This window comes from Pinus tabuliformis, chromosome 6, assembly GCF_031772625.1.
Source record: "Pinus tabuliformis cultivar Carrire ecotype Pingquan chromosome 6, CPIR1, whole genome shotgun sequence".
Classification (NCBI taxonomy): domain Eukaryota; kingdom Viridiplantae; phylum Streptophyta; class Pinopsida; order Pinales; family Pinaceae; genus Pinus; species Pinus tabuliformis.
The window spans coordinates 1,270,218,042-1,270,239,783 of NC_142292.1; the positions used below are offsets into that span (position 1 = coordinate 1,270,218,042).

General features: G+C 42.5%; 1 protein-coding gene across 1 annotated transcript in view; it reads right to left on the reverse strand.

The window, feature by feature from the left end:
• SCD1 (stomatal cytokinesis defective / SCD1 protein (SCD1)) overlaps window positions 1-21,742 on the reverse strand; it is a 470,752-nt gene that overhangs the window by 430,321 nt on the left and 18,689 nt on the right. The gene's annotated exons all lie outside the window — the stretch shown is intronic.

Genomic DNA, 21,742 nt, shown 5'->3' on the forward strand with positions numbered 1-21,742 from the left:
ACAGACCTCTTTCTTCCTTGCACATATGGAGGTTTACAGCCCTTAAAACAGACCCAAAAATAACCCTAAGGACTTCGCTCTTCCTTCTTCTTACTTCGCTAGTTGGGAGGTTTCTTCTTTGACCCCTTTTTACTACAGTCTTACAATTTTCCAAAAATTTGGCTTCTAAACTAAGGCCAAGCTGCCTATTTATAGCGATTTTCCCCTCAAATTGGCCGACTTCAAGAGGGTGAGCCGACATGTCTGTTGGAGGAGTTTATTAATTCCATCTTGAAGCCGACATGCTAGGAGATGCTTGTGCTTGTCTTGGAGGGTCTTTTGACTCTTTTGATGACTTATACAACTGTGTAACTTGCCCAAGAAGGGTCCTTCATACATGACATAGACTCTTATGGCTAGATGACAAATCCTAAAGGCTCACAATGGGAGCAATCACTAAAAATAAAATTCCTTGCTCATGAAACCCATGAGACAAGCATTACAATAATAATTTTATTTTTCTTCTTTACGTCGTTACATAAAATCACAATTACACATGTCATTATGAACACTGAACCTAGTTACACTTTTCAACACTCTCTTCTCCTTGATCTTTGCACACTAGAAACCTCCTAAATCCTTGCGCAAATCTACCCCTATTTCCTTGCACAGATTTGGCTCTTATCTTGTAGCACAACTCCTACTCTCTAATGCACTTGTGACTTCCTACTCCTTAGGACACAAGCTCTGTGTACAATCTCCTAAATACTTGTGCAATTGATCTCTTATTCCTTAGGACACAAGCTCTCCACACTCTCCACAATCAAGGATAATCTCACAAACCTTGTGAACAAAACTTATGATTTCATGTGCCTTTCTCCTCCTCTTTATAAACCCAATTCAATCATGCAAGGAAGGTTCAGTTCAATTTTAGGACTCGAGTTGTTATTGACGAGTTAACTAAGAGTGATACTCTTTCTCTCTCCAATCAACACTTGGAGTCTTAACTCGTTCTTCCTTCAATCAAGACTAAAGACTAACTCGCTCTAACTGAACTTATAACTACCACCTCATTATGTAGTCAAACTAATGAAGACTTCTACTTAACTGAAGCTCCAACTCTACGAATACCGTCTTGATGATTAGTCTAGTAAATTGGAAATAAACTCATCCTAACTAAAGTCTAACTCATGAGTGCGCACTCATACTGAGAGAAAGACAAATAGAGGTCTTCACTAGCTAAGGCACCAGCCAGAAGATATTTACTCGCTACATTTTCAACACTCCCTCTTAGTGAGGAAGGTACTTCTAGAAGAACCTCTTCCACCTAGATCTGTCTCCAACACCACCACATTATCTGTTGTTGTAGTTTCTCCCTCTGAACTAGAAGACTTCCCTGCTTCCTGCTACAGAATATAATCTAAAGACTTGTTCCTTCTAACGATGCTCCTATGATCCACCTTGTACACCCCATCGGAGCCTACTATTGATTTGCCCTCAGGTTTAAAGTCTATCAACTCAGTCATTAGTGCCATGTACTCAGTGTACCTCTATGTTTGCTTACTCTGCCTGAATGTGGTACTGGGAGGTCCAACTCTCTCCTCATCCTCCCTAAACAACTCATCTACCCACTTGGCTTGAACTCTCCCTGTACTAGGAGTCACTGACTGAGTGGCTACCTCCACTCGCTCTGGTCTCTTCTCCTCATCATCCTGTTGGTCGGCCCACTTGCCAACTAGCCGAGACTCAAACTGTGATACTAGTTGAGGCTCCTTCTTGGGAGCTCTAACTTGCTCTTGCTCTAAGGACTCCCTTAGAGCTCTACTCTCCTCAACTCTCATGTCTCTACTCTGCGCACTTCCTGCCTTGTTGCTCAAGGTTGCGCCTTGTCTCAACCTGTTGCAAGTACAAATTCTTCATCCTAACACCTATTTGTTTCTTGCATCCAGAAGTTAAGTGCTTGAGGTAAGATTTACATCTGTTGAAAATGACATCATAACCCTTGTCCTCAAAGGTAGCTACTAAAACAAGGTTTTGCTTCAATCCTAAAACATAGAGGACATCTCTGAGATGGAGCTACCTGACTCCCTCTCAAAACTGACACTGTCGCAAGTACGGATTCTTCATCCTAACACCTATCTGCATCTTACATCCAGAAGCTAAGTGCTTGAGGTAAGCTTTACCTCTGCTGAAGATGACATCATAACCCTTGTCCTCAAGGGTAGCTACTAAAACAAGGTTTTGCTTCAATCCTAGAACATAGAGGACATCTCTGAGATGGATAGAGCTACTTGACTCCTCAAAACTAACAATACCAACTCCCTTAGTTGCATACTTTCCATCATCTCCTAGCTCAATCTGAAACTGCATGTCCGTCTCTTTCAGGTGGCTGAAATATTCCTAGTTTTCGGTCATGTGGAAGGATGCTCCTGAATCAATATACTATACAATGTTGTCTATTGAGCTTGCCATGCAACCTATTAATGAGAAATCTTTCTCGAACTACGAAGAAAATGCATCTACCTCAACTGATGCAGACACATGATCCTTACTAGACTCCTTCTGATTAGGACACTTAGTGGCATAGTGTTTGTACTCATGGCAATGGAAGCACTTGATCTTGCTCAAATCCTTCTTCTTCTCGCCCTTCTGACTGGACTCGGCCTCTCCTTGGCCCTTCTTGCCCTTGGCTTTGCTACCTTTGCCTGCCAAGGCAAAGTTCTCCTTGTCCTCTATCAGAGTTGATCTCCCAACTCTCGTCCCTCTCTAGATCTCTTCTTGAACGCAGTCACTCCATAGTCTTTCCCAACTGGGAATATTCTCTTTGCCACTTACTGCATCTTGGAAATTCTCCCAAGACTTATGAAGTCCCAAAAGCGCAAGACTCACAAGGTCATTGTTTGCTACAGGCACACCCACTTCACCTAGCTCATCCCGAACCTATGTGAACTTTGAAAGATACGTGATGATGGGCTCTCCTTTTCTCATTTGGATACTTCTTAGCTTCACCTTGAGAGCAATCTTCCTGGCATCATTGGAACCCTGATACAGATCTAAGATGGCTTTAAACATTTCATATGTTGTCTTCTTCTCATGGAGATGATGGATAATATGGTCTTTGATCCCCTCAAGAATGATCCTCCTTGCCTTGGTGTCATTCTTGTTATGTTGGATCAATTGTTGGGCATCTTGAGGTGGCATTATTGGCTACTTCACAAACTCGAGCACCCGATTATGTTCCAACACCATTGATATCCTTCCATGAACAAGGTTTGAGGCTCCCTCTAAACTATGATCTGACTTTACTCCTTGGAACGTCGTATTGTTATCCAAAGAACTGCTCTGCTCTTCAAACTCTAGCAAAAGCCTTCTGCTTGATATATGTTGTCCACTAATTGGTTAATCTAGTGTTGATCTTTATACGGATCTTTGCTCTGATACCATGTTAAATTTCCATGAAACTCGGATAAACACCAGAGATAAAAAATACAATGCACAAATTGACATGCTTGTTCACACGGGAAACACAACAAGGAAAACCTACTTCCTTGGTTGTAGTATTTTATTGATTGTTCTTAAGCAATTAGATCTATTAGAAAGGAGTTTGTCTCTAAGAGAGCATTTTGCTTCTCATAAATCTCAATTGATACAATTGAACTTAGCTTGCCTTGATCATTGCTCGATCTAGCTCTCTAGCACACAATTGTTCCTTTGTTGCCTCCTTGACTTGTTGTGCAAGCCTTGCTCTCTTCTCCTTGATCTTTGCGCATTAGAAGCCTCCTAAATCCTTGAACAAATTTGCCCCTATTTCCTTGCGCAAATTTGGCTCCTATATTGCAGTGCGATTCTTCCTATTCTCTTGCACACTTGTGATCTCCTGTTCCTTAGGACACAAGCTCTCTATGCTCTCCACAATCAAGGATAATCTCAGAAACCTTGTGAACGATCTCGTCTCACAAACCTTGTAAACAAAACTTACGATTTCCTATGCCTTCGTCCTCCTCTTTATATACCCAATTCGATCATGCAAGGAAGGCTCAGTTCAAATTTAGAACTCGAGTTCTGATTGGCGAGTTAACTAAAAGTGATATTCTTTCTCTCTCCAATCAACACTAGGAGTCTTAACACATTCTTCCTTCAATCAAGACTGAAGACTAGCTCGCTCTCACTGAACTTGTAACTACCACCTCGTTCTATAGTTAAATTGATGAAGACTTCCAATTAACTGAAGCCCCAACTCTACGCATGCCATATTGATGATTACTCCAGTGAATTGGAAATAAAGTCATCCTAACTGAAGTCTAACTCATGAGCTCGCACTGATACTGAGAGAAAGACAAATAGAGGCCTTCACTGGCTAAGGCACAAACCAGAAGACCTTTACTGGCTACATTTTCAACAGAAACATTGCAATCCCCCCCCCCCCAATCTTGAAAAGTTGTTGAGTCTATTGGATTTTGAGTGAGATCTAAAATTCTACTTTCTCCATATGAAATCCAATGAGGTCAGAACCACTCTCAAATATCCTGAGTCATTTCATGGTAATATTAAAAATTTAAGTAAAAGGATGAAAATAAAAGATAAAGGAGAATGACACTTTTACTTTAAGAATTTAACATTACCATGAATTGCACTGCAATAGTAGGGCCATAGGCTTGAATATCAAGCATTACTAAGGAAATATGATCAAATACTATGCTTCCCCAATCATACATCATTACTTTAAAAACAAATGTGTTCAAAGGGTCCTTAATATCATTGTACAAGATCGGTCAGTTCAATGAAAAAAGGTCGATTCAATAGCTAGTTCGATATCGAACCAACCAAAAGCAGTCTAGTTCATTGGTCTGAACCGGTTTTGCCCTTCAGTCGGTTCTAACAGGTTTGGTCTAATTCTGATAACATTGTTGTTGATAAGGGCCAAGGAACCATACCCTTTGTTAAGACGAGGCTGGAGGGCTTGCTGCATACCAAAATGAGGTCACATGAACTATACTGCCAATTGGATGTGCAATGTGGTGATCTCGATCTCTTCCCTCCGAAAGTACAAAGGCATGTCTAAAAGAGCTTTCTCCAAAGCATTGAAGATCATAACATTACTTTTACCTAGGTTGACTGTCAACTGTCGAAGGTCATAAAAATTGGCCAAGGCGTCGATCTATCTTTCCAAGCCCTCGGGAGTAGATGCCAACAAGACCAAGTCATCTAGAAAAAGGAACGGGAAGATCAACAACTGATGTATAAGGCAACCATCCCCTTCCTGGATGTGCTCATGGAGGAAAGATTCCAGCTCACCAATGTAAATGCCGAAGAGGGTTGGCAAGAGGGGAACCCTTGTTTTATCCCAATGGTACTCTGGATAAAGTCAAAAAGGCAATGAGTCATCCTAAGGCAACCCAAAACTGACCCCTATAGTGTCTTGATGGCTACCAAAAGGGTCCCAAATATGCCAACGTCCTAAAGCCTCTGGAATAATACCTCCCAAGGCATGGTATCAAATGCCCTCCTAAAGTCAACAAAGCAACTATAGACTTTCGAAGAGCATTAACGAACCTCCTCGATAATGGCTTGAAGTGTGAAGATGTGGTCAATCATTTGATAACCCAAGCAGAAGCTTGCATGTCCTCTAGCTCTGAGATGTCATCTCTCTAGCTCCTCGAAAAGCCACTGATGGAAGACCATGGTGTAAAGCTTAGAGAAGGTGTGGACCACCATGATAGTCTTGTAGTTGTTTGACTCACAACTGCTACTTGATTTGTAGATCGAATGGATAACGTCTCTTGCCCAAGCAAGGGGGGGAGTTGGAACAAACTACATGGTTGAATAGATGGACAATATAAGACTCAAGAGACAGTATGCCATGCTTCAAGAATTCTACCTCAAAGCCCTCCTGATCTGTTGCTCTGTTGGTGCTCATAGATTTGACTACTCTCTTGATATCCCACTCAGAGAAAAGATGGCATGAAGGGGGATATGAATATGTGTTGGGGGTTGTCCGCAGATGTCATAAAGGGAGGTGGTATGGGAGAACGTACTTTGAGGGTCAAGGTCAAACGGGATATCATGTTGTTCAAGAAAGAGGGCATGCCAAAATGCTTTTAGAGAATGGCGAGGGGTTGCACAAATTTCACATCTTTACTAGGAAAGAAATGCTAGCTTTTTACAGCAAAGAAGTTGGTAGTAAGCGATGCGAATGCGAGGAGAGGATGTCGGATCATGTGCGAGAGTAAAGTGGAGCCTCTTATGGAAGGATTTGCATTCACCGTCAAACCAATGGTTCATGAGGCAGTATCCTCAGGTAGGATTATGGACATACCGATCGGTCGAATGTGGGTACGAATCGAGGGCAGCCTCTTTAAGGACCGTGGAGAGGGCCTCGCACTTGGTTGTGGGCGTGTCCATTGATCTGAAGTGGGAAATGGGGGGAAGCGGCTCCTTAAGGTGGAAGGTGTAGGAGACAACATAGTCTCCGTCAAAAAGGAAGGTGGTATGAGAAGGCGGTAGAGGGAGGGGGGAAGATCTAGAGAGGGAGAAGCAAGGAGGGAATGGTCAACCAAGGGAAGGTGGGATATGGAGAAGTGTTGGATGTGTGGGAGGAAATCTTGGCTAGTTAAAACATAATTCACCACACTAGCCCCCCACAGTGGGGAAGCAAGTGAAGTCCCCTGAACTTGGGAAGCAAGGGAGCCCGTTCAAAACCAATAGATCGTGGGATTCTACTAGCTCCAAAAGATGCCCCTCGTAACCTATGAGGGGCCCGTTCTTGTCCTACGAACACCTATGGAGACCCATGGATTCTAGCCCTATCTCCTGGAGACATAGTGCATCCTCAACTTTTGTATTATCAATGGTGATTTTAGTTGGGGCACCAAATCTTGTTATTATTTTATCTTCAAGGAAAATCATTCTTCAGTTGCCTTCTTTGTAGGTATGGCATCTACCCACTTGGTGAAGCAACCAGTGGCAATTAGAATACATCAGTATCCCTTATTAGAGTTGTCTTTAAATTCAATGATAAAATCCAAACCTCCTTGTTGAAAAGGAATTTCTACTACAAGTTTCAAAGGTAAGGCAAGGAAACATTATTTCCCTACAAAAAAATTGGCACGGTTGACAAGATCTGACATAATGATGAACATATGTGAATAAAGTACACCAATAGTACCCTACCCTCAATATTATAAGCGCAGTCATGCAAGCTGCAAAATGGCCCCCATGGTGTCCCAAATGAAATTCTTCTACTGGTTTATTGGTTTTATCTTTATTAACAAATCTAAGAATAATTTCATCGGGGTTTTTCCAACCAAGACCACCCCAAATCAAATGGTATCTCATAGCCTTCAATCTTAGTGCCCTTCTTTTATGATCACCAAAGTGGTTAGGACATAAAAGACTCTACAATTAATAAATAGTATCCAAATACCACTCAAGATTTTCCAATGCATCTAGAGCAACATTCACTTGCTCAACACTATGTAGTCCTAAAATTTCTCATTTCTTCAGCTAACATTTTAGATAAGCCCTTCTCTATTATGGTCTTTATGGTCTAATGTCTAGGTCATACTCTTGAGTGTTTAACACCTCCCTTTGACTCCTTGATACTCATAGTGTGCTAAGACATCTTTGACAACTAAGTAAAGGGCATAAGCTATGGTTTTGGAATATCCAACATAACTTCCAAAATGTTTCAAAGATTAAACAAGGGCATAAACTTGCTTTTCAATAATGGTGTATTTCAGTTCCAAATCCCTATGATTTGTACTCAAAAAAGCAATGGGTCACTCCATATTACCTTTGTTCTTTTGCAAGAGTACACCAATAAGTGTATCTTCTAAAGCAAAGGAAAACTGTGATGAAATCTTTTGAATAACTTGCACTAACAAGGATAGGTGTTGATGTGATAGCCTCTTTAATTTTCTTAATGTCTTTCAACTATCATCATCCCATTAAAATAAGCAGTGTTCCATAGAGACGCGTCCCCCAGGGTGGCATGCATCCACCCCATGCTTCCCACACACCTGGGAAGGGGGGACGTATGGGGAAAAGCTTCCCCATGTCTCCCTTTTGGGGAGACGTAAGGAGACGCAGGGGGAAACGTTTCCCCAGTGTGGGGGACATCACTCCCCAAAAGGGGTGCTTTTAGGTGTGCCCCCTCAGAAGGGGGGCACGCAGAAGCACCCCTTTTGAGTTTTAAGAACTTTTGTGTGGGGAAGCCTACTATTCAAGCCTATGGCCCTATTATTGCTATGCAATTCATGGAAATGTTAAATTATTAAAGTAAAGGTGACATTCTCCTTTATCTTTCATTTTCATCCTACATAATTTTTTAACATTACCATGAAATGACTCGGGATATTTGAGAGTGGTTCCGACCTCATTGGATTTCATATGGAGAAAATAGAATTTTAGATCTCACTCAAAATCCAGCAGACTTAACAGTTTTTTAGGATTTCAGGATCGGGGGGATTGCAATGTTTCCATTGGATTTTGTCATGTACGAGGGTTTGGAACTAGTGTTTAATCAAGAGAACCAAGCCCTCTATGTACCTTGATGTTAGTGGCATTGGTTGTCGAACTCCTCTATCATGACCCTACTAAAAATGTACCCATCACTCAAACAAAATCTTTACATGATATATTTTTCCTATCTTATTTTAATGCTTAGAGGGTGATATTGATGACAAAGATCCCAATATAAGTAATTATTTTGATGATATGCAAGTATTTGTTGTAGCATGATCTTTTTTAGATGATCGATGCCATCTAGAGCCTGTTCGATGATGTATTTTCAATTCAGAGATGGACTGCACTCGGTGCTATTTTTGGTTATGTGCACCCTTACATGCTATATAAATGAGAAATTTTGCTTATTTGTGTATAAATGGTTTGGATTCATATGGATGCACATGAATATATATTGTTGGAAATACTGAGAGGCATGAATCAGTATTTATTTTCAATTAGTTAATTTTTACTCTTCAAAGCATTAAATTTACATTAGCATTAGATCAAACATAAATCAACATCTCATAACATGAACAGTGAACAACGCCATTCAACAATGCATGACATCAAGACAATACACGAGATTTCTAGGTGGAAACCTTCCAGGAGAAAAACCACAGAATGCTTCTTAATATAGGTCTTCAAAATTTACATCAATTAGGAAGCTCCAACTTCCAAGATTTATCAGCTCGAATTGAAGGAGACTCCCACCCCTTGGTTTACAGGCTCCAATCTGAATGACTCTCCAAAGCCCTAATTCACTAGCTCCAACTGGAAGGACGCTCTAACGCCCTGGTTTACAAGCGCCAACTTGAAGGACGCTCCAACGCCCTGGTTTACAAGTGCCAACTTGAAGGACGCTCCAATGCCCAGATTTACCAGCTCCGACTGGAAGGATGCTCCAACACACTACGTAGGCTTTGACCTGCCCTAGCACCACCATGCCACCTTGAAGTGTTTTCAGGCTCTGACATGAAGGAGAATCCACTCTCCTTCCTTGCACCACCCTATTCAGCAAGCAAACCACATTTCACATTTTTCAAATCGGATCCACATGTGCTCAATATCAAATATCAAATAACATTGTTGTGCTGCCTCTGCTCTTATCATGTCCTTGTTACAATTTTGCTTTTGTCATCATGGTACTATCATTGTTGCAATGTTACTACCACTGCTTCTTCGCAATGGTCCACAGTCAATTTAATCTTTGCAACATAATTCCTCTCTTGTGAAACCCTAGAACTGCTCACCCTTCCTAACTAACATCATCAACTACTACATTGTTACTGCTCTTATTGTACTTCAATATTTGCCACTATTAGTGTTTATAAAACTGTTGATGTTACTACAATATCTCTCAAGTCTGCCACTGATGTTATTGGTCAACAATATCATAGTCTTGCTTCATATCAGATTACTTTATCTTTAAACATCATATAGATCTAACAAGTTTGCTATAGATTATAGATTAGGTTTGTCACAACATATGTTAACTCAGAAAATTGCTCTGCTTCAAAAGATCATCACTAAGATACACGCCCTACCATCTGTTCTTAAACAATGCTAGACACCTCTTATCAACAAATACAGTCCACAATTCTATTGAAGTATCTTGTCTAGCATTAGAACTTTATAGGTGACTCAGAAAATTACAGTGCTAAACAAGGCTTGAACCACAATTTTGCCACAACCAAGAGTGAACTTCCAAACAATGAACAGCATTATTGCAGGTATGTCATGTCCCTTCCCAAAAACATTTGTAACAGGCTTATCTCTACACAATTTTGCCAAGGAAAAGGACCCAAGCAATTTCGACTTAGGGAATTAGGATAAATTTCGACCAGATTAGTTTGCTGGTGGAAGGTGGGGGCCACCCACATGGGAATTCTTACTAGGCAATTCGAATTGCTTGGAGGGAATTTGTATAATTTTTGGAGGAGCCCACATGAGGCAAAGGAAGGTCCACGAAGTCATAAGGAGAAGGAGCCTCTCACTTGGTCATTCATTCACTCATGTATATCGAATTTTACTTGACTGTTTACTCGAGCTGCTTAGCCGAGTCAACTGGTTGTTCAGCCACGAATCTCTCAAGCGGGAGATTCAACCTTACCTTCGAGGGACTTTGAGTGCCACCCTAGGAAGGCAGTTCCACAACATTTTGAGGAGTTCCAAGTAGTATCTACAGCACATGCATTTAGCTATCTTCAGGGAGTGCGTATTTCTGGGCTAGTAGTTGAGAACACACAGTAGAGGAAAAAGCTACCTTGGGCCAGCATTCGGGAGGATTTTTGGACAAGAGAGCACAGCAAGCAGGCAGTTCGAATTCCAGTCTTGGAGGACAGCACAGAGAGCCAGTCCAGGCAATTCGTGGCTCTTGAGGAGAAGAGCTACAGCCCGGAATCACAGCTCGGAAAGAAGGAGATTCATAGGAGGGATCATCTCAGTAATTTGGGGCAGTTTCCAGGAGGTTTTGCAGCTTCATTCCAGCAAGCCGAGTTTTGCACTTGCAACTGAGATTGGGCTCCTTGGGGGTCAAATTTCAGAAGTCTGAACCAAACCAAACCCTTCCTAGGTTTTGGTGGGTTTTGGCTAAGAAGCAAGGAGTTGAAATCTTATAATTTTCTTAGCACGGGAAGCAGTGATTCCAGCCCTTCGATTTCAGCAGACAGTGCAGTTTCTGGGCAGCGCAGATCAGTTTTGGTGCAGCAGTTGGGGTAGCCTTCAGATTAGCATTTGCTCACCTGGGTTTTGTCACACTTGTCCTTAGAGACAAGCTCAGGTGCACCATTCTATTTTATCATTGTATTTTCCCTTGAAGAATTAATCAAATGGCTCAGTAGTTCTTTATTTCCAACGTCTTCAAGGGTGCTTGATGTGAATTTCGTTTTTCTAATTGTTGCACTGTTTGCTTGCTTTGTTTATCACTTAATTTCCTGTTTAGGAACATTACAGTGGTATTAGAGCCTAGGTCTTGGCTCAGCTGTGGGGATTTTCTCCTATGAGAGAAGGGGACCAGCAGAACATTACATACAGGAGGTAGAGGTATTGGAGCAGAGAAAGAGAGCTGGAAATCACTCCAGACACGGAGGACAAGGGGAAAGCAGTGGTAGTAAAGGAAGATATGGTAGAGCCCAAGAGCAAGGAGGAGATGGCTTTTGACAACCTCTTGAAGGCTTTGAATGATTTAGCAAAGGGCCAGAAAGAGATGTTGGAGGAGATAAAAATGCAAAACCGAGAGAGAACCACCCCTAGGGGATTCTTATTTGGGGAAACTTCTGGAGCCTCTCAGCAATTCGATCACCCTTCACCGACAGCACAACCCCCATCAGCTAGTGGGCCAACTCAAGCCACACTGCCCTCTTTCGTGCCTGTGGCACAAATCAAACCAGCAGGGGTTGAAGACCCCTCATAGATGGGAGAACACTTTAGAGAGTGGAAACCTATGGGTGCAGACTTCAAGGAAGCACTCTCTTTCAAAGATTTCTGCAAGCTCAAGCATAATGAGAAGAGCAAGGGCTATGGAGGACAGGGCACATAAAGCTATGAGCTGCAGAGGACCATAGGGAGGATGTACTTCCCTACATTTGATGGCACTACCAAGTGCACTGCTAGGGCTTGGGTTGAGAAGATGGACACCTACTTCCAGCTCAACCGGATGACAGAACAAGAAGCCATCAAGATGGCCACACTGCACATGGAGGGGGAAGCCCATGACTGGTGGTTTCATGGCTTCGCCACCCTAGGGCATGCAAATGTGGCTTCTTATGAGGATTTCACCAGGAGGGTGGTGGAACGTTTTGACCAAAGGGATGCAAAGGCCCATTTCAGGGAGTTGACCCAACTTCGCCAGACAGGGAACCCAGAGCAGTACATTTCAAAGTTTTTGTGAGTTTCAATGATGGTCCCAAACATATCAGATGCTCGGAGGGTATATACCTTCATAGAGGGCTTACTCGACCCCCTGCATGGACTGGTGAAGTCACGCAAACCCTCCACATTGCAGGAGGCAACTTTGTGCATTAGAGATCTATAGGGGGCCATCCCCAAGACTAGAGTGCCTTTCCCTGCACGGACCCCTTTTCCCCAGAAGGGGCATGACACTAAACCTCCACCTCAGAGAACCACCCAAGGGCGGGTGCAGCTGGATGATGAGACACAGAAGAACCTCAGGAGGAGAAAGTTGCGCTTCACTTGCGGTGAGCCCTAGGCACTAGGCCGTCGATGCACTATTGGCAAAGCACATTATATTGAGGTCTTTTCAAACAGTGACCAGGAGGACGAGTTGGAGCAGGAGTGTGGTGTGGGAGACGATGAGAGTCCGGCAAATAGGGGATCGCCACCACCACCTCCACAAGGAGGGGCATCCTTTGCCCCATCCGGGGGAGTCCTTGCTTCTTTATGTGGCATCCCCAAATTCTTGACATTGAGGATCAGAGGCACTATAAAGGGACAGCAAGTGTCAGTCTTAGTTGACAGTGGGGCTACCAACAACTTCATAGATGCCCAGTTGATTCAGAGGAGGGGCCTCAACACGACCGAGTTCGAGGGCTTTTCAATCCTAGTACCAGGTCACTGTACCATGCAGTTTACTCGGTATGTGCCCGCTTTGATAGTAGTTATGGGGAACTACTCTATGACGGACCATTTATTTGTGGTCGATGTGCCAGACGCCAACGTAGTGATGGGTGTCAAGTGGTTGTACTCCCTTGGGTGAGTCACTACTGATTGGAAGAAACTGGATATGGAGTTCACCAAGCCAGATGGCAAATTGGTGGTCCTTAGAGGCATGCATTCGTATCCACCCCATATAGTCTCGGCACATAGGATGGAGGCAGATCTACAACATAGGGACATAGCATGGGCAATGGAGTTGAGCGTTTCAGAGGTTGGAGGATAGGTCCAACCACCACCTCCAGACATACGAGCCTTGTTGGACAGGTACGCAGTAGTGTTTGGGGATATTCCACCAGGGCAGCCGCCAGACAAGGGATTCGAGCACACCATTGAGCTGGAGACAAGTGTGCAGGCAGTGATCATTACCCCCTATAGGCATCCTAAGGCCTATAAGAATGAGATTGAGAGGGCCATCAAAGAGTTGTTGGCATTGGGCCATATCAAGCCAAGTTTCGGTGCTTTTGCTTCTTCAATTGTGTTGGTGAAGAAAAAGGATGGAACCTTGCACATGTGCATTGACTACCGGGCCCTCAACAGGAAGAAACTGAAGAACTGGTACCCCATCCCCCACATCGATGAGTTGATAAATGAACTTAAAGGAGACAAGTACTTCTCTAAGATAGATCTATATTCGAGATACCACCAGATCAGGGTGAGGGATCAGGACATCCCCAAGACAGATTTTCAGTGCCATTATGGGCACTTCGAGTTCCTGGTCATGCCATTTGGGTTGACCAACGCACCAGCTACTTTTCAATCGTGTATGAACCATGTGTTCTGGAGGCAGTTGAGGAGATTTGTGCTGGTTTTCTTCGACGATAACTTGATTTACAACAGGACTTGGGAGGAGCATCTCCAAGACTTAGAGGAGGTGTTGCGTATTTTGGAGGAGCAGCAGTTTTATGCCAAACTATCGCACTGTGATTTTGGCCTGACAAAGATGCTCTACTTAGGGCATATCATTGGTGCAGATGGGGTGAAGATCCATGAGGAGAAGATACGAGCTATCCGTGATTGGCCAGTACCCAAAGATGTGACAGCGTTGAGGGGCTTCTTGGGCATCTGCACTTATTACCGGAAGTTCGTCAAGGGGTTTTCGCAGTTGGCAGCTCCCCTAACAGATTTGACCAAGAGAGGGGATTTCGCATGGATAGATGGGGCACAGGCAGCTTTTGATCGCCTCAAGGAGGTGATGAGCAGTTGTCCAGTTTTAGCACTTCCAGACTTTTCCCAGCCCTTCACCGTGGAGTGTGATGCATCCGGGGAGGGAGTTGGAGCAGTACTATCACAGGATGGGCACCCCATTGCTTTCAAGAGTCAGAAGCTCTTACCCCATGAGTGGTCATATTCTATATATGACAAAGAGATGTTGGCCATCACGCATGCATTGGCCAAGTTCCGACAGTTTTTGGTGGGTAACAGGTTTTGGGTGAAGATTAATCACAACAGTCTTCGTCACTTCATGGGGCAGCACGGCCTCAACGACAAGCAACAGATGGGTCAACAAGGTGCATGCCTATTACTTTGACATAGAGTATGTGCGGGGAAAGCATAATGAGGTGCTTGATGCTCTATCACGGAGACCCGCAGGCCTATCACTCATGAGCATCTGCCATGATTGGAAGTGTTAGGATATTCTGACACATAGGAAATAGTTAAGTATAACTTGGTCTAGTGTAGAGTTAGGTAAAGTGTGTTTCTTTACTAAGTATTTTTGTAACTTACAATCCAACAGTCATGATATGTTCTAGACATGAAGTGATCCCACGGTTCATTCTCTCCTCGGTATTACCGACACTTGATCCGTGGCTTAACACCCAATTGGTCCATGATCTCTATTTAAAGAGCATGGAGGATCATTTGTAGGTTGACCGTTCAGGAGAGAAGCTTATGTAAATTTTCATTCTTTTATTAATAAATTCCCTAAAGTGGTCGCGTTGGCTCACGCCGTGGACTGTTTCCCTCTTTGAGGGTTTTAACCACATCAAGAATACAGGTGTATTGATTTGTAATCTGTTTGTGAGCGGTGTCCTTTGGTGTTCTATCTGGGGAACTTACCCTGTAAATTCCTACATGGTATCAGAGCTATTTGAGGGCCGCATCTGTTGGTGATCCAAATCGGAAGTCGGTACAACGGCATTTGACTTTCGTTTCCTAGATCTACTGTTTCTAACCGCTTTCGGACCGAGAGGACTACTCTATTGTGTTAAGAGCAGCTATTCCAGTGAGGAACCTCTTTTGTTTCACGCGAAAAGGTTTCTGGTAGCCCTAGCTACGTCATTTTTAAGATCTGGAGGTATACAGTCTTTATTTGTAGTTTTAGCTATTTATCTCTTTGTTTATTTCGGTTTATTTATCTCTCTGTTTTTTATTACTGGATCTATACATTTCATTTCTTTGTACGCTCTTTGCCCCGCAACTCTGTGCGATCTGGACAAATCAGAAACAGAAAGGAAGGATTTTTCTCATGCGTATGCTCTTTTCCACCGCACCTTAGTGTGATCTCGGAAAATCAAAAACATTGAGGAAAATATTTAGTTTCCGGCGAAAGCTAACTTCAAGCCATAAGGTTTGGTTTTTTTGCATGTCCGTGTTAGGTTGTGTGGTTTTTTGTTTTGTAGGGAAAAAGATATTTTTCAAGTAAGCACGCACCCCAAACCTTCAGTGACTAAAAAAACCCTTTCCTCTTTTCCAAAAATTACTAACCTTTTAAACTAGCTCACTTGGTCCAAAGTTACTTTATAAGAATAGAGGTCTTGAGTTCAAGTCTTTCTTTTTATTGAGTTGCTTTTTCAAAAAGCACATGTAACTTATGTTTTAAAGTTACTTTATGTAAAAGTGTTCTCACCCATTATAAAAAGTGAGTCACTTATAATTCTAAAGTCTCTTTATCTTTTATTTAAGTTACAATTTAGTGGGTAGTTCATAAAGTACCATTGTAAAAGTGACTTTCACTTATTTATAAAAGTGACTCACATAAAATCTTTTCTTTAAAGTGAACTAATTAGATTAAGTTTGGATGGGGGTTTTAAATATAACATTATCATTCATTTCCGCACATTCACACACTCCGTCGTCATCTTCAACAACTTTTCTTCAAAAAGCCATAACTTCTTCATCCGGAAGCCGTTTTTAGAGCCTTTTTTTTAATCAGCCTAATTTTTCGAGATCTTTCAAATGGAACACTTAGTTTCAAAATCTACAGCTTCAATTTCTGTTAAAATGGAAAGTCCATGCTAGGTTATTCTTGACAGCACCAACTACTTCCAATGGTGGTCCTACATTGTGGATTTACTTAGAAGTAAAGGTCTTTACAAAATAGCCTCAGGCCAAGAAACTAAACCTAAAGATGAAAATAAGGCAGCCAAATGGGAAAATAACAAGATCAAGCATGTGGGTTGATAAGGATGTCTATTTCTCCAAACCTTAGATTACATATCAAAGAACTTGATACCCCTAATGAAGCAATGAAACAGCTCACTAAAGTTTTTAGAATTAAAAATGAAATTAGAGCCCATCAACTTGAAAATGAGTTGCTTACGTTGGACCGCAATAATTTTCTTCCATTGAAGATTTTTTGTCCAAGTTCAAGACCCTTAGACTTCTCTTGGAAGGTGTTAAGGTTAAGAAAGAAGATGGTAGCCTTATCTATTCCATTCTTACTAAGTTGGGACCAGCCTACTCTGTGTTTGTTTCCACCTTCTATTCTACTAGAGAAACATTTATTTCTCAAAGACAAGACTACAAGTCCCCCTCTTTTGATGCCTTTTGTGATTCTTTAAAAAGAACACAAGAAAAACTCTTACATCTTGGTCTTTTTAATCTTGGAAACTCTTCTAAGAAAGCCTTAGCCGCCCAGCAACAACCAAATTCAAAGAATCCTAAAAAAAATGGTCCTAAACCAAACAAGGGTCCTAAGCAATTTCAGCCTCAAAATGAAAAATCATTTCAACAAAATGATAAGGCAAATAAAAACAAAGGGAAGAAGACTCATAGACATTGCAACTTTTGTAATCGAGATGGCCACTTAGAATCCAAATGCTTTAAGAAGATGGAAGCCCTGGAAGAAGCAATGAAGAAGCATAACATCCATTTGGAGCACTCTTCATCTTCAAGAATAGCATTTTCTGCATGTGGTTGTCAAGCATCTCGGCCTGGTTATGCACTAAATGTATCTTCTTCTTCTCATTCTCATGATGGCTCATTGATTCTGGAGCTTCTTATCACATGGAAAAAAACAAAGCCATGTTTTCTTCTTTAAATGATTGTAACACCAAACATATATATGTTGGTGATGATAGATCTCTTAGTGTTGTAGGGACTGGAACTATTCATCTAGACAATGGTCAATTTAATGATATGTTATGTGTTCCAACCTTATCCTGCAACCTTCTATCTATATATCAGATAACTCATTCAGGTGAAGGTAAAATTGTTGAATTTTCACCTCATGATGTTGTAATTAAGGACCTAAGAGATCCTAGACAGATTTTAGCTACTGGCATTCCTGATGATTCTACAAGGTTGTATAAGTTTAACAACTTTGGGTCATCAACACTTCCCTCGGTATTTGTTGTCATAATGATGAAGTGAGCAAACTTTGGCATGAGCGATTTGGTCGCTTAAACTATCGCTCCCTTCAAAATCTATGTAAAGAAAATATGGTGACAGGTCTTCCTATGGTATCTTGCAGAGATGGTGTTTGTTCCGAATGTGTACTCGGAAAACATCATCGAGGTAGTTTTGAAAAACGTGCCTCTTGGCACGCCTCATCCCCATTACAGCTTGTGCCTAGTGATTTATGTGGTCCACTTCCAGTTGTTTCATTCTCTGGCTACAAGTATTTCTTAACTTTCATTGATGATTTCTCCAAACGCACTTGGGTATACTTCTTAAAACTCAAGATTGAAGTCTTTAAAATGTTCTTGGCCTTTAAGGCCTTTGTTGAGAAACAATCTGGACATCAAATTCTTAAACTAAGATCAGACAATGGCGGAGAATATGTTAACAACAAATTCATCAACTTTTGCACTGAGCATGGAATTCAAATGCGACATAATGTTCCATATACTCCACAACAAAATGGTGTAGCTAAAAGGAAGAATCGCACCTTATAGGAAATGGCCATATGCCATAGGAGAAGGTGAACCACTCATCCTATGCATATGACAATTGTAGGGGAAGGTGAACCACTCACCCTACATACATGTGTCCGCAATCGTAGGGGAAGGTGAACCACTCACCTACACACATGTCAACTATCATGGGGTATCACAGGGGAAGGTGAACCACTCACTTTGTATCTAGCGCACCACTAGGAGAAGGTGAACCACTCACCCTCTGGTCGCTCATAGCTCCAAGAAGTACCCCAAGCTTGTTGAACACCATGCATACTAGTCATAGGGAGTACGACAGTACACGATGTGTCCATCGGTAGTGTTATGGTCCCTAACCACTTTTCCCAACTCATAAGCCAGATCAGAGGTACTTCCCATGAGCCTCGGACTCCATGGGTGTTAAATTATGGTATGTTCTATGCTTAGAGCCGTTTACTTATTTTTCTTCTTATTAGCCACAGATTAGCAATCACATATACATTAAGTAAAGTGTGGATAGAACATTAAATGATCAACAGAAAACAAGCCAAGCCAAGAGACACAAGATGTGGCGGCTAGCCAGGGACAAACCCTAATGTGGGGAAACACTTTGATTAAATCTTCTTTTATCTTCAATAGTTTAGCAGAGAGAAATCGTACAAAATCTGAATTCTGTAATTTTATATCAGCAGCAACAAACCCTAGATCAGCAAAGTCAAACTTAGTCAAACTAGCTGAAATTGACCTCTAAAATACTTGGTCAATTTCCGGTCAACTTGTCCTCGAACAGCCTGAAGAAATAGCCCTTGAACAGCCCCAAAAGTTCAGTCAATTTGTAGATTTCTGAAGTCAACTTGCAGCCCTAAACTAGGGTAGTCAACACCGGTCAGACCAGAGGTCATATCACCTCGATTTTCGTGCCAAAAATTGTGGCTTGCCTAGGAGAGGCAACCACACCCAATCCACACTTCTGGAAGGTCAACGTTGTTCAAAGAAATGACCTGCTGCCCTAGCGTCCTTCTTTCTTCGTCTTCCTTACCCTAGGACGTCTTCCTTTCAGCCACACGTGTGAGAGAGAGAGAGGCTCTTTTTATGCGTAAAAGAGAGAGAGAGAAGATGAGTGAATTGAATTGTCCAAATGAGGAGAATGCTCCTTGTATTTATATGCAAACGTTGAGGTTGAATAGACATGACTGTTGGGCTTCTGAGCCTACATAAGTTTGCTGGCCGACCTTGACAATTTGTCCATAATCAAAATAAATTCATATCTCCATAAATACTTATTGGAATCGGATGATCTTTAGATCAATCCTACACCTCTCGATGAGAGGAATCTAGGAAAAATATCAAAAGCCATAAATAAGGTGATCCACATGGAGTTTGGCCCTAGTTGCCAATTTTAACACTCCCTCTCAACTAGGGAGAACTTCATCTGCAATCTGTCAGACCGTCGCTGCTATCCATCCATCAAATGCACTGTCCTGTACAGCTTGACCCCACTCTACTCTGCTCTGCTTTGCTCTGCTCTGCTCGAACTATGAAGAAGAAGAAATGATCGAGGATGTATCATACCATCCTCCACTGACCTGAAGTCAATCTCAAAGTGTGAACCTCTCTCACTGATCTCAGATCAGTATCATTGATCCTAGATCAATGGAGGTCATCCTAGCATAGGGAGTATGGTAAATACAGTGATGCGTCCATCGATAGTACTACTATGGTCCCTATCCTCATTTCCCTACTCATTGATTAGATGAGAGGTACTTCCCATGATTCCCAGACTGCATGGGTAGGATGCCTCGACATGAGAACTAATCATCCTGACCACAAGAGAACGAATCATCCTATCCAGTGGATGCCACGGAGAACTAATCATCCTAGCCTACAGGAGAACTAATCATCTTGCTCCACAGTCGCCACGGAGAACGAATCATCCTGGCCCACAGGATAACTAATCATCCTGTTCCACAGTCGCCATGGGGTGTCACAGGGGAAGGTTGAACCTTTACCCTATACATAGTGCACCACCAAGGGATGGTGAGTCGCCCTCTGGTCACATGTCGCTCCAAGAACTACCCCGCGCCCGCTGGAGCTCCCAGAGCTCAATACATCATACTCGACCCTCATAAGAGGGTCTATGAACGACACCAAGTCGTTCTCGGAAGGTTAGGAATTTGACCTTTCCTAGGGGCTTTGTCAAAATGTCGGCGACATGTTCATCTGTATCGATATCTTGGAGCCTTATTGCTCCTCGCTGCACCATATATCGAATATAGTGGTACCTGATATAGATATGCTTGGAGCGATCATGAAATACGGGATTCTCTGATAAATGGATCCTGCTCTGGTTGTCACACAGAATCACGGTGGTATCCAATGTAAATCCAAACAACTCACTAAAGGGCTTTCGCAACCAGACTGCCTCACAAGAGGCCATGCTAGTAGCAATGTACTCAGCCTCGCTGGTGCTCAAAGCCACTGACTTCTGCTTCTTGTTGATCTAGGATATCGAGGCAGATCCCAAAGAGAAACAGCACCCGGAAGTGCTCTTTCGGTCCACCACACTGCCTGCCCAATCAGCATCAGTATACCCAAGTAGTCTCACATCTCCAGCAGTGTATCTCAACCCATGAGTGATTGTGCCACGAAGATATCTCAACAGATTCTTGGCACCAATCCAATGTGAGTGGTGAGGCTCAACCATATGTTGACTCAATGTGTTGACTGCAAAGCATATATCCGGACAGGAGTTCACCAAGAACATTAATGCTCCGACGAGTTGACGATACTTGGTAGCATTTCGTAAAACAGGTCCGGCAACACTACCGCTTAACTTCTTGAAGTCAAGCTCCATCGGGGTAGTTACAGGCTTGCAATCCACCATGTTGAATCTCTCCAATATCTTCACCACATATTTTCCTTGAGATAGGAAAATCTCCCCTGGTTTCTACCAGACTTCCAGTCCTAGGAAATAGTGCATAAGTCCTAGATCTTTCATCTCGAACTCAGAAGCCAGCTCCCTCTTACATTCGTGAATGAGAGGGTCTGCACCTGTTAGAAAGAGGTCGTCAACATATAGCAACAGTATGAGAGGCTTGTCATCTATAACCTTAAAGTAAAGGTTAGGGTCAGCTTCACTCCTAGTGAATCCCAGCTTCATCAAGCAGCTATCGATCCTCTCATACCACGCTCGGGGTGCTTGCTTTAGCCCATAGAGGGTCTTCTTCAACCTGCACACGAGATTCTCGATCATAAATCTCAAATCCTTCGGGTTGCTCCACATCAATGTTTTAAAAAATGGCCAAATCAAATCCGAAACGGTCGAGTTGATCCGAGTTGTTGGGATTTTTTGTGACCCGGCAAAAAAAACGGAACAAGGGGGCCGAGTCATGACTAACTCGGCCGAGTTATTGCATGACTCGGCCGAGTCAGTCATGACTCAGTCAACCCGGCCAGTTCTACAATAACGCCAAGTCAATGAATGCGAC